This window comes from Pipra filicauda, unplaced genomic scaffold, assembly GCF_003945595.2.
Source record: "Pipra filicauda isolate LSUMZ 115617 unplaced genomic scaffold, ASM394559v2 scaffold12_size5214236_pilon, whole genome shotgun sequence".
NCBI lineage: Eukaryota > Metazoa > Chordata > Aves > Passeriformes > Pipridae > Pipra > Pipra filicauda.
Window position 1 is genome coordinate 2,974,940 of NW_024103763.1, and position 13,957 is coordinate 2,988,896.

At 38.2% G+C, this 13,957-nt stretch overlaps 1 protein-coding gene across 5 annotated transcripts in view; it reads left to right on the forward strand.

The window, feature by feature from the left end:
- SH3KBP1 (SH3 domain containing kinase binding protein 1) overlaps positions 1 to 13,957 on the forward strand; it is a 214,933-nt gene that overhangs the window by 164,725 nt on the left and 36,251 nt on the right. The window lies entirely within an intron of this gene.

The window sequence follows — 13,957 nt, forward strand, 5'->3', positions numbered from 1 at the left end:
TTTTTTCATCTTTTTTTAACGCATAGTTAAAAAAATAAAATTCCAGTGATGTGGGGCCAGGTCTTTTCTGTAGAGTTCAGAAAACAGTGGGGTCTTCTTCATGCTCTACCACCTAGTGTAGTAACTTTATTTTAGTCCAGGTCTTCTGACGCAGGTGCATGTTGTCGTTTTTCTGTTAGTCAGCGATAACAAAGTGAGCCTCTTCTTTCTGCCCACTAATGGCTTCTGCTAGACAGTTACCTTTTACCTGGAGTTGAAATCACCATGCTTAGAGAGTCCTTTTCAGGGCCAGTTATGAGCCATGCTGACTAGGAGGCATTGAATGGAAACATATGGAATGCTTCAGAAACTATTACCAGAGTTTTGCTTTGCCATCAGATTACAGTTTCTTTTAATCTATTTGTAATAAATTGTTTTGCAGGGTTTACTTTCTATGCTGGAAAGCATTTATTCTTTCCAATTACCTAGACCCAAGGAGCAAAGATTGTTACTTTTAAGGAAACAGATGAGTGTCATAGTACTTCCCACAACCACGGATGGATTATCATTGTAAAATAATGTATTTTGTTGAAATCACAAAAACCAAAAAGTTATGTAGGTTCTCAGTATGAAACGTGCATCACTAGACTAATCTGTTTTCTCACATCAGATCCATAGGAATGTTGAAGGCTCACAATTTTAACTTATGCTGAATTTGCATTTAATTGAAAACAACAGCAATGGTCAGAATGTGTGTAAGTGGCTAAAGTAATGAGTGAGTAACACAAGAATGGAAAACTCATGAAAATAATGTAAAATCTATTACAATGATTTTAAAAGCATGAAGATGAAATAGCATTTGATGGGTCCTAAGAGGAACAGGGGTGACTTAAATGAACTAAATGGGAAGTTACTAGGAGAGCCCGTGTATATGTGCACACATGTGAGACAATATGTGTGTGAGGAAGCTGTTAGTCTGGTATTCATCTTAAAATGCTAAGACTTAATTTTGTGGAAAGAATTACAGAGGAGTAAAATCAGTAAATGCAGAATTCAAAATCACTGTTTTAACAGTTTCCCACAGATATAAGGGATAAGAATACATCAGATTTCTCTCTTTTATTCAGTTAAATTAGTTATAAAAATCCCTTTGTCAAAATCATCAAGTATCTATCTAATATAAAGAACAAATCAATATTTTTTTTATCATGGCCTTCGCAGAATGTGTTTCAAGTTCTTATTCTGTTTTGATGGATGTTGAGATCTTGAATCACAAGCCGATCAGACCTTTCCTATAGGCCTCTATGATAAGGGAATTTGAATATCTCAGGGTTTTATGAAATAACCAAAGAATACATTGAACAGATTTGCTGAATCCCAAGTGACGTCCCTAATCACATGGAGAATGTGCTGGTGAGGTGTATTTAAGGTGCTGAAGTGAGTCAGTAGAGGCTCATCACTTACAGATCAGAATGGTTTGTATTTTGAGAGCTATAAGGGGAAGGATGGCATTATGCAAGACTGATAGCCAAAAATAATTTACAGTTATTTGGAAAATATACACTGAGAGAGAGTCCAAACATTTGTTGTTTCTTCATAGGTTAAAATTTACCTAAAAGACTGAAGAAATAAATGTATTTACATAAATGTATTCCAAAAATTTCTGGAAAAGGTTTTTCTCTCCTCCTTTTCCTCAGTGAAGCAAATATCCTTGTAGTACCTAGAAAAGTTTTTATTTATTAATAAGTGGAAATAAAAGTGGAGAAATGTTATTCCTCTGATTCCTTCATGCAAAATATTCTGAAAGACTAGAAAACATTGCTCAGAATTGTAAAGGAAGGTAAAAACTTCATCTTCAAGGCAACAAACTGCTATAACTGGTGCCTTTGCTTTGCAAAAAAGGAGTCTAAGAAAAATATACCTTTGGAAGGCAGAGAACAAAATGCAAAATACAGTAACTTTACTTGTACAGTTAAGGTGATTGTTGTGCAATTTTATTATAAGGCATGTTCATAAGCTGAAAATATATGAACGGCAAATGGCCACAAGATTGACCCTGTAGTTTGTTTTTGTATTGGCAAACATTTCAGTTCCTTAGGTAATTTTTTTTAGTGTCTTCAAAATATTCCTGACAGCATTTGGATAAGGGCAAGAACACTGGTAATGACTGCACCATGCAGCTGAAGGAGAGGGGCAAACAGGTGTTTTATCATGCTCAAATATTCATTTTGGAGATTGTATTTGTAATAGAGTTGCTTCTAAGCAACAGAAGATTCACGTGACATTTTCAACTGTCATCATGAAAATCTTACAGGATTCTTTATTCCAGCACTTTTAGACATAGCTACTCTAAGCTACTTTCCAGTTTTAATAAAGAGTCTTTATGTAAACACTGGAAATGTATTAATAGCTCTGATAAATTATGACAAAATACATAGGATTCTGAAGATTTCACTGGCACACAGAAAATGACCTGTGTGAGGAATCGATAGTAATAGCTAAATAATTTCAAAGCAAATACATCGAGCACACACTGGCAGCTGTGCACTCATTTGAAAGTGGTTTCACTTGCAACAGTGTGCAGGATTTCATTGCACTGCATCAATCTCCCTGAGCTCTAGGCAGTAAATGCCACTTTGTTCCCAGGAATTAAAATGGTCTGGATAAATAAAATTAACTACTTGCAGATTTGAAAAGCTGACAGTGGTATGAGGGTGTCCTCATATGAACCCTTATTATGAGAGGTAGTGAAGGGCACTGATATCAGTGGCAATTCTGCTAATTCTGAATTTACAAGATGATTTTGCTGATGCTATTCAAATAGTGTTGTGAAAGTTAATGCACTGGTACCATGTAAGACACAACAGACACAACTGCCTGTTGCCAGTTAAAACCTTACATGACATCTTATCTGGTTAGCTATTTAATGACAATCCAGATATTCAATGGCAATCCAATTTTGTGTTGGGTAAAAAAGAGCCATAAACCTAGTTTCTTAAAATAAGCATAATGGCAATCAGTTTTTGCAAAGCTCGTATTTGCTTTTGGTGTTATTGTTGATAATTTACTTTACTCTGAGATTTGCAAGTTTTGTGGTTCAAAAAGCTGTACATTTAGTGAGTCCCTCCCCTGAAGCATATGCAGTCAAGTGATAAGACAGACAAGTACGTACAGGTGAGTAGAAGGGTATAAAGAAACAATTAAATGAGATTCAGTCCTAATAATCTCTTTCATCATGTCCTGCTTCCACTGTTGCAATGGCTGCTCTGTGCATTTGTCTGTGTTAGAGTGTGGAATCTGTCATTATGTGGAGTGCCTAATATAATCCAATGCTTAGGGTAGTCATGAGGCGGTTAATTTAACCCTGACTGTGTTTGTAGACACTTACTGGAGTATGGTCCGTTTGCCAAAACAATTGTACTGTTTTTCTCTCTCACAACATCTTTAAATGCTCATCTTAGTGCAAGAGGTAATGGTCCAGAGCACTTTCTTGAGCTGAGATCGCCAAGGCGAACTCAGCTGGGTAAGATTGTGAAGGAAAACAGCTGCTCTGATGGATGCAGGAGGCTCCTAAAGGGATGAAATTAGTAAGTGCTATGTACAAGAATCTTGCCAGTGACTTGAGGCCGTGAGCAGGGGAAGGAGCAAGAACTGGATGGTGTGATAGAGGAGGACACTAGCTGATACTCAGTCGAACGTTTCAACATGTTGTAGAGTCTCTAGGGTAGAAATCTTTCTGTTGCCAGGAATCATTTCTATGGGGTTTACTTCATTGATGGATTTTTCTGTATGCTTTTAATTGCAAACAGCAAACACATATTTTACAAACCTTGGTTATAGAAATATGTGAAGGAATTAGAAGACTTAAAGTTTTTAAGTACGAGCTAATAGGTAGGTAGTATCACTAATTCTTTCTTATTAAGATGAAATTTTTGGTATTTTCCCCTCTATGGATAAAAAGAAGAGTGATAATATTTGGGTCATTAAAAATATATCCAATTGGGTTAGAAAACAGAAATTTTCAGAGTAGAAATAGGGTAGCGTAAGATTGTGTCTTATAAAATAAAGTTTAAGGTTGTCTCTTTCTTCCTATGAAAGAAGGGAAGAAGTTAGTCATATTTCATGATAATCAGGTTATTTTTGCTTTTCCTTGATTGACAGCTAAAATCAAGCTTTTAACTAATTTTTAGAAAACAGTTTATTAATATAACTGTGCAAAAAATTTAGGTTATTCAGGGGAAAATATGGTCTGGTTTTATAAAATATAAAAATGGCTTTCTGTCAGAGCAACACGATGGACTTTTGTTACACAAAATATTTGGTTATGCAAATACCACTCTTAAGGGTTTTAATTCAAGATATTTTGAGGATTTGCAGCAATCTTGCATACAGAAACTGAAAGGAATACAGTAAATAAACACAAAACAATGCCCAGCTTTAAGAAGGCTTTTATGATAGCCATAAGAAAGCTTTTATGATGTTTTGTGTTTAAATAATAGCATGTAAGCAATAACAGCATTTACTACTTGCTTCTGGAAATTAATAGGTATTTCCCTCAGAAAGAACAATACCATAAAGGCTCTCAGTGCATGCCCTTTTCTCTCCTGAGATAACCATGAATTACTCAACACATCATTGGCCAGACCTAATGGCCCTGCCTAATCTGCTTTCTGTGTGCTTGCCCCCTACCCTATGTTGCGCTCGCTTGGCACAGGTTTTTCCCCCAAGACATCCCTCCTCCTTAGCTGATGGAGAAACCTGCTGATTTCATACAAGAAATTATTTTGCAAAGTGAGCATGCTGAGGGTGCAGTTTTACATGATGGATGGTAGGTGGCTGCTGAAGGGGATGGTTCTGCTCCTGCCCCTTTGCCTTGCATCTGGCAGCCTTGACCATGGAACACACAGGGGCACGTGAGCAGGGAAGGGTGACAGGAGGAGTAGGACTGTCCCAGCAGCTTGCCAAGAGGCTGGCATAGCAGTGGGGTTGCTTTTCCCTGGCCTGAAGCTTTCCTCTGTATGTTTTGACCTAATAGGAGTGAGAAGGTTTGTATTCTTTCTGGGTTTCAAGCAATGGTGCCATGTGGAATGGTAGCTGGAGTAGGTCCTGCAGAACAAGACCCATGCTGCTAATGAGTGCAGCAAGTGCATGGAATAAAACTTGTGTCATTGCACAGAAGCCTGAGTGTTTCCTCAAATGAGTGATATAAACAGTTTTATAAAACTTGGGACACTGATGATCAAATAAATAAATATGTCCATTTTCTAAAATGATTCAATATATTCAGTAAGTTAGGGGAAACAGACGGTATTTCCTCTTGCTTGAACCTTGTCCTTGGCCAAGACTTCTAAATGTTTATAAATAATTTTTTAGCACTTATTCATATCTTGCAGCATTTCTTGGCTGCTGTGATTAGCAAGGGGGCATTAAGTAAGGTCTGTGTAGAGATAAAGCCTGACAATATGTTTAATAGGGTACCAGGTGCAGCTTACTTTTCACTGGTATCTTTAGAAACATGACTGCAACACTACTGTTTGAGCTGAGCACTTAAATGTTAACTGTGAAGCCTGTGATTAGTCCAGGGCAGAAGGGAACAGCCAGCACTTCAATGTTATTCTTGTTAGTATATTTATAATATTATTTTTTTAAAGTACACACTGCAGTTCTCTTTTCTTGTTCTTGTTATCACCAGTTGTGGTGCTACAGCAATGCCTTCAGAAAAAGGGATTCTGTTCTTCATGGAAAGCCCCAAATTTAAATTTTGACAAATGGACGTTCAAGCCAGGCTGTGTTTGGGAAGTGGCAGGATCCCCCATGCACACAATGCTTCCAGATTTGCATAATTTGAAACGCATTAGGTTTATTTGTAAGTATGTTTAATACAGCCAAGCTAATCTGAAAAGGTGACATATTTTGAGATAAAAAGAGAAAGATTTTTTTTTCTGCCCCATGCTTACAAGAGATATTGCTGAAATGCTGAGGCATCTGGAAAACTGTGATTATTGTTCACAATGTGGTCTTCAGACTCACTGCTTAGCTTCATCCTTTTTTTTTATTCTGAATGTTAGGTTCACCTGCTGATTTGATGGCATTATCTGAAGTCCAACCTTTTCAGGGTAGGGAGAGCTATTTGAAGGGAAAGTAAAAATGCACATACAGTGCCAAGTAATTAGTAATTGTAATTAGGACCCTGGTCCTAAGATATCTGTGATCTAAATATTAATAGCATTAAATAATCCTTGAAATGTTTTGTTCTAGGTTTTTATAATCTTTTTAAATACAGAAAATGTAATTACGTAAATATTTTATCTTGGTTCATCAGAGGCATAAATTATGTCTGTTACTACCACCGCCTTTCATGTTTGTGTTGGCTAATTTAGTTTTAATTTGAGTATTGGAGTGTTACAGTTTTATGATGTGGAACATATTTACTTCGCCATGAATTCTGCTGACTGAACATTGCAAATTAAGTGAATCCCCAGAAGAGATTGTTTTGTTCAATAAGCAACTTAATTCTTCCTGTTTGTACAAATATTTCATCAAAGCTTTTTAGCTTCATTACTGATTAAAGTATTTAATCACAGAATGTAAAGTCAAAAGGTTAGACCTAGCCTGAAAGAGATTTAAAAGAAAAAATACATCTGGTCTGGTAGATCCTCTGGTCTAACATCCTGGGTATTGCAGGTCATTCATTATTTTCAGCCAGTTTCTTTTTTGCAGGGTCCAGTAACAGGCCAATTTTTGAACAGACTGTGTCTTCTGGAGAGGTGTCTTCTTGTTGTGCCTGCCAGTAAAAAACACTGTCTGGAAAGAGTAGTGTAACCACAGCTGAAAATTTCTGACAATCTCTCCCGTTTCCTTCCATGCAATGTCGACATGGGAATTTCTTAGAAGAACCTTGGAGCCGATAAATAAAAATCTCCCTGTTTGACTCCTTAAGCGTTAAAAGATGCAGCTGGCATTATCAGATGTAAGGTTCCCTATGGCTTGGGCATGAGAACTGTCAGTAGCAGGGAAAGATCCATGCAGGACTTGAGGCTTTTGGGACAGGGTTGAGGATGTAAGCAGGATAAATCCCTGGGTTAGGAGACAAATAGAGCCAAACTGGGAGGTTTCCTCTCATACTTTTCTGTCAATATTTCATAATCTATGCGTATTTGCAAGAAGTATGTAAAGGGAAAACTGGTGTTCTCCAGGACTGCCTCAGAAGATGACTTTACTGTCTATTGGACTGTCTCTTTTATGTAAATTATCTTGGATTAGGTAGTTGTTGAGAGATTCATTGTCTTGTTGCCAGATTTTGAAAGCATGTTTCTGCCAAGGAGTACTTGATTACTAACAAGATGCTCTAAACCATAGCCACTTTTTTCAAAAGAATTTAACAAATTCTGCACTGTACTTTAAGGTCCTAATCCCAGTAATTGAGCTTAGTAAGTAACAAAGCTTGGTTGTTTGGAGAAGTCCTAGGTAGCTCAATGTGAGTCTAATGTAAGCCTCTAGAGAGATGCTTTCATTCATAGGTATTTTACCAAGTTTTATGAGAATTTATGAAGATTCTAAAATGAGTTATTTTCTGACATTTAAAATAAAATTGGATTTTGAGAATGATCTGTCTTGGTTTCAGCATCATTACACTGAATGTAGTAAGAAATTCTAAATAAACATACTGGAATATTATTGAATTGCTTTCTGCACTCAGCTTTTACATGATTTTGTTGTTTTCCCCAAATGCCAGGGTCATATTAATAAAGATCTGATATGGTTTGAATCATGGTTTGAAAGTTAGAGAGACTGTCATGTGGTCTTCTCCAGTATTTGTGAGAACTGGGATCTCTTGGCCCCCCCACCACAGTTGAGCCCAGTGGCCCCACGGGTGCTCTGAATGGCAGAGTGCCTGTCCTTCACATTCATCTTTCTATGAGGCATTTAATCCTCAGATTCAGATGGCTTTATGTTATATATATGTTTGTGTGTATGGATGATGTCTTCAAAAGTCCAATAGATACATTTGTTTGCATTAATGGTGGTTTGTTTTTCTTTAAATTATGGGGTTGGCTATCAGTTGCTGAAAGGCTGCTGGAGAGATGCTTACAGTGGGTTAGCATTAATTTAATGGGGGGCTGCCAGCACAGCAGAGCTGACCCATGAAAGCTCTCAGTGCCAGTGTAAGAGGTATTCATGGCTTTCTGAATAATACAATTTTACCAGCTCAACATTCTTCTCGATGAGACTCAACTTTAGAAGGGCAGAAGGAAAGATTTAATGAATACAACTGCCAACTGGTGGGATTGATTTTTTTTTTTTAATTTTGTAAGGAACTGTGCATTTTAATGGAGATTTCCATGAAAATGTGGTATCTTACCAGAAAAAAATTTCATTTTCAAACCCTGCACCATTATGGTGTATCTCGGTACTCTTATTAGGCTGAATTTTGGTATTGTAAATTTAGTTTGCCAATTGTATATTTTAATTTTAGTAATCTGTAAATCTTAAATTAAAAAGGTAATTCTCATAGCCATTTTTTAGAAGATCTCTGTAACTGATGATTATGTGTGCAAGTACATCTACTGGCATGAGCAGAGAACCTGTCTAAGCACTTCAAGAGTACGCATATACTTTTCTGAGGGCCTGCTTGTTCTCATTCTTGTTCTTCATTCCTATCCTAGATGTAATGATGAAACCTGTATTAAGAAATGTTTCTATATCAAAAACTTTTAATCAAAAAGGTGAAAAATTGAGTAGTTATGTGTTGATGTCTAATCTAGAGCTTCATATTTTAGCGGTTTTACAAAGTAACATCATGTTCAGAGGCCCAGCCTGTGCAGTGATCTGCTCCCTCAGAAAAACAGAAGTCCTATTTACAGATGAGAATATTGACCTTTTTTAGATGTATTTCTTCAAGAGTTTACACAGCTGCAGTTCAAGCCATGGATAGGAGAGAAGATGAATACATGGCTTATTACTCATTTTGGGACCTTGGGGAATAGAAAAAATCTCTCATTTACTTTTACCGACAAAAGCCTTCTTCTTGCTAGGGGCAGCTTGGAAGGTAGGTTAGGAAGGGGAGAGATTAACTTGAGCCATGGCACTCCCTGAAATAGTCAGTCCTTCCAGAGGTAGCGAGAAATAAGGGAGTGGGTGCTGCCTTGAAGGCCTGGTTGCATTGGAGGAAAAGGCAGGAAACATCTTTGCTCCTAAAATAAATAGAAAGCATGGCTGAAGGAGTGGATGCCTGCCTGACTGTCAAACTGTTTCTGTGTCTCTTGCAAGCCTTTATTATGCCCCTGGTGTGCTGCCAGCTGTGGTGGTGCTGTACCTCATGGAGTAGCTTCATGGGCAGGCCCTGCCAGCCTTGCTCAGCAGATGCTCTCAGGCTTCCTTGTATTTTGGTAAAGCTGGAGAAGTTACTGAACTGTTGGTAGGTTCCCAGTGAGTATCAGAGGGCTGCTAATGCTCAAGAGAGCAATCTTGAAAGTGCACTTCTTGAGTGTGCACTTTCAGCTGGCTTCAGTGATGATCTAGATATTAGTCCGCTGGGCTTCTGAACACAGGCAAGAGGAAAACTATAATGATAACTAAACACACAGCCAAGTTGCTACAGGTTTTTATTTAAGTGATTAAGAACAGTCTCGTGCACATAGTAACTTGCCTGTAAGTGGCTTCAAGAAAAAAAGTGTAAAAAATAATGAAGTTAATATAATGAACATTACTTGGAGGAAAACATACACTCTGGAGCATGTCTAACATTTAAATTACAGTAATCTTGCATCTTTTATTGACTCCTAGCAAACTAATGAAAAAAAAATACAAATAGGAGAGTTTTATTATAAATATGATCACAACCAGAAGTGCTGCTTTGCATTTTCAGCAAAAGGGTTGGTTGCCTTCATGTTCCTTTCATCTAGCTCAGGCTTAGAGTGCAAATAGCAGCGTGAGCTAGAAATAGACCCAGCTGTAATAACCAAGCCCTTTTGTTTAAGAGAGAGAGCTTTATATGAAATAAAACCCCCTCTGTCTTTGGGGTATATGAAACTCCTACCTCCTTGGAACAGAGGGAAAGGCTCTGAACCTGTGAGCATTTCCAGGAGGAGAGTTAGTCATGTGTGTGTAATGGGGCAATTTGTCATTGCCAAGCTCGTAGGTGGGACACACCTCGGCATGAGAGAGATGTGTCACCTGCTGGGTATGAACTTGAATCTTTTAATTTCATGGTCTCGAATATGATATCAGCTAGTGAAGTGGAGATCAAGTTAGCAGGGGACTGACTTCTCTGCCTTATCAACCTCGGTTGTCACCTCTTTTACTGCCAAAGAAAACCAGCGTTGGTGTTTGAGTGGAGGGAAGTTTGTGTTCTTGTCTTGTGACCCGCTGTACTCCTGTGCTGGGGAGATGACTAGGGATAGTGTCTTGTCAGTAGTGTCTCACTTCTAATTACATGAAGAATAATTCTCTCCTTATTCTTTACGTCAAGAAAAGGACTGATGTTCTTTTGTTCACCTCTGTATACCCTTAAAACTCTCAGCAACATTTTGCCAAAAGCTGCCTGTATTCTGGTTTTCTGGCAGTTGTCAATTCTCCCACATTTACCATTTCCTGTGACTTAGTAAGAGTTCCAGCTCAGATTGTACCTTATAATGTGTGCAATTTTTATGTCTTAAAAAGTTTAAATATTCCTTCTCAAAAAATCCTCAACACCTCTGGCTTTCCCATCACTATATTTTGTCCAATTCTTTGCCCTAATATTTAGCACAAAATGCATGTTGGTAGTAAATCCAGTGTATTGGGGTTTTTATCTCTTATTTGGGAACTGCTGAGTTCCAGGAGGAACTGAGTAGATTGAGGAGTATCATGGAGTGCAAGAGAGAGACAGACAGGCAGCTGGAATCACACCCTGCCTTCCCTGGGGGAGGCCCAACAAGCAGACAGGATGCATGATATGGAGGATTCCCTATCTTCGCTCTGCCTGGCTGAATGCGGGGCCTGAAGAGATGGGGGCAGTGGCGGCAAGTTCCTGCCCAGCGCAGCAGGCACATCTCATCTGTGGCTGTCCCACCTTTCCAGGTGCCCTGGCATAATAGGTGTGAGGCTCTCCCAAGTTAGAAGCGATAGGACAAGCGATAGGACAAGAGGAAATGCCTCAAGTTGTGCCAGGGGAGGTTTAGATTGGATATTGGGAAAAATTTCTTCACCAAAAAAGTTGTCAAGCACTGGAACAGGCTGTCCAGGGAAGTGGTTGAGTCACCAGACCTGGAGGTACTTAAAAGACATGTATCTGTGGCACTTAGAGACATGGTTTAGTGGTGGACTTGGCAGTGCTGGGTTAACAGTTGAGCTCGATGATCTTAGAGGTCATTTTCAACCTTAACAATTCTATGATTTTACTTCACTGGAAATGAGGATAAAACCCAAGATTTGTATTTTAATGAGAAAATGTCAAAATTTCCCTCTAAGATTTTTGATTTTTCTATTTCATGAATCTGCTTCTAACTAAACAATCAAAGCAGGCTTGGCAATGTGAGCCAGCAGTGGATTTCTCTAAGGTCTTTGATTGCACTGTCACTGCAATGAGTACGTGGGTGTAGTCTCCAAATTAAACTTTGGTAGGAGCTGATTTTTACAGTAGCTAAACGTTGACCCAGCTACCACCTAGCTTGTGTGAACTCCAGTATCTGTCAAACACAATTTCTTCTTTTTTGCCATGTCTTACTATTCAGTTTTGTAAATCTTTTGTTTTCTTTTTTGTTTATTAAAGGAAACTAAAATGCATTTTTAGTAATTGGAATACATTTTTTATAGGACTTTTGGGATATTTCATTGTCTGATTTTTCTTTGTTTACATTGTTATATGAGTGACAGGATAACATGGAGATAAAGCAGAGATCCACTTGTTTTTTAAATAAATTTCAGAATATTGATACTGGATTGCTTGGCAGCTTTTCTAGAAAATCTGCATTTTGAAATTACAGCCATTTTGCTGAACTCAGACACATGAAGATATGTTAAAAAAGACAGTATGGTTGATGAGGATCTAGGAGGAGTGGGTTTTGCTCAGTGTTCACAAGCAACACGTTGTTTTAATCACGTTGCCTTGACTGTGCTTCATAGCTCTGCCATTTATTAGTCCTTGAGGCAGCTTGTGCAGCTGTAACTCAGGTTTGCTTGAATGGTGGTGTGTCTCATGATGAAGACCTACCAGCTGCCAGCATCTTGGATCGGCTTCCAGAGGTTGCTGAGGCATAGCAAGCCTGCAGTTGTGGGTAGCAGGAGGGCACCACCACAGAGATTCTTCACCAGATTTCATCTGTAGCTTTTAATTTCTGAGATCTCTTTCTGTCTTTTTTCTCGGTGCCACATAAGCCTCCTCTTGCAAGCAAAGTAAATGAGAAAATTAAAGAGAAACTGCCTAAAGAGATTTACTTACTCTATGAAAATTCAGCGTGGTGATTGGCTGTGTAAGCCTGAGTGACAAGCTGGAGAGGAAAAAAAAAAAGCAAACCTGCAGCTGTTTGGGATTAATAAATGTATGTTACACAAACAGCACTTCAGGAAAACAAATGAGCTTTAAAACAAGCATCAAATAAAAAATTCACATGTGTTAATGAAATGAAGAAGAAGGAATAATATTTGTGTTTCCTAAGCCCATAAAAAATCCGACCTAAAAAGAATATATGTGATGTCTCATGCTGCTCAGTCGGGATTATTAGCCAGCACTAAGATGTGCAATCAGTTGAAGCACAAGGTTTTTGTCTCTGGATGCTTGAATTATTCTTAATATTTTTCAAAATCTAAATTGGGTCATAAATGTTTTGGCAATTTCAGATTAGCAGCGTAGGGGGTGGAGGGCATTATAAAACATGCCATGTGATAGAACAGTTGAGTGCACTGATTACTAGGCTGTGCAAGTAGATAGAGCCAAGTGGGAGAGCGCCTTCACATCAGGAATGAGCGGTGCTGGCTCTGCCGTAAGAGTAGTATCCTGCACAGTGCCTGCCTGTGCCATGCATGACTAGCTGGTTATCTTGGTCCTCCATGGAGTCCCTGACAGCCTTGTATGCACTCAGCAGACACTTTGAAAACATCACCTAGTCAAGAATCAGCCCTGCTCACTAACAGAGGTCTAACAGAACCAGTAAATACCTCCTAAATAACTCCTGGTAAGGTCTGAAAAACGTAAGTGTCCTTGGTGAAGGCCACCCTACTAAAGAGAAGGGAGAATACAGGAGGAAAGCACAGATTAGGCATGAGAGAAAATTATCAGAAAAAGAGAGGAAGGATTGTTCAGTGCCTGCATTACCTCGAAGAAAAATTTCAAGATATAAGGGGGGAAAAAAACCAACACCGATGATGCAATAAACTAGACTGTTTAGCTGGTGTATTTAGTTAGCACATATTCTATCTCAGGATGGACTCAATAAGCTAAATAAAAAGTGTAGAACAGAAAAATAACTAAAAAACATCCCCAAAACATAAAAGCAATCATATTTTTAATGCTAATATTTTTGTTAAAATAACAACAAGTACAGTCATTGTGAACAGTATTTTTAAGACTTGATGTTACCTACACCTCATTAAGTTAACTTGCATTATTCTGTCATCCATTTAGCAGCTGAAACAAATGGTTTTATGGAAATCATGAAAGATTGCCCAACCCGATGCTGAGCCGACTGCAAAAATTGGCTGAAATGGTTTTAAGACTGAGCAGACAATGGGTGACTTTCCTGTAATTGTGTTTTGGAAAACAGCTGAATTGGTTTGGCTTCAGCTTTCAGAAAGGAAGAATGTGGAAAATCTCAACAGGAACTGTTCTCTGTAGCAAATACACAAAAAAAGTGGACATGGAGCATTGAGGACTTAAGGAACAATTTTAACCTTCTCTAAAATTGTTGTGGCTTCTGTTATTGTTATTATTTATAACCAAAGTAACTGTACTATTTTTTTCATCGTTTAGACTCTCTGATAGTACTTATTCACTTATTTA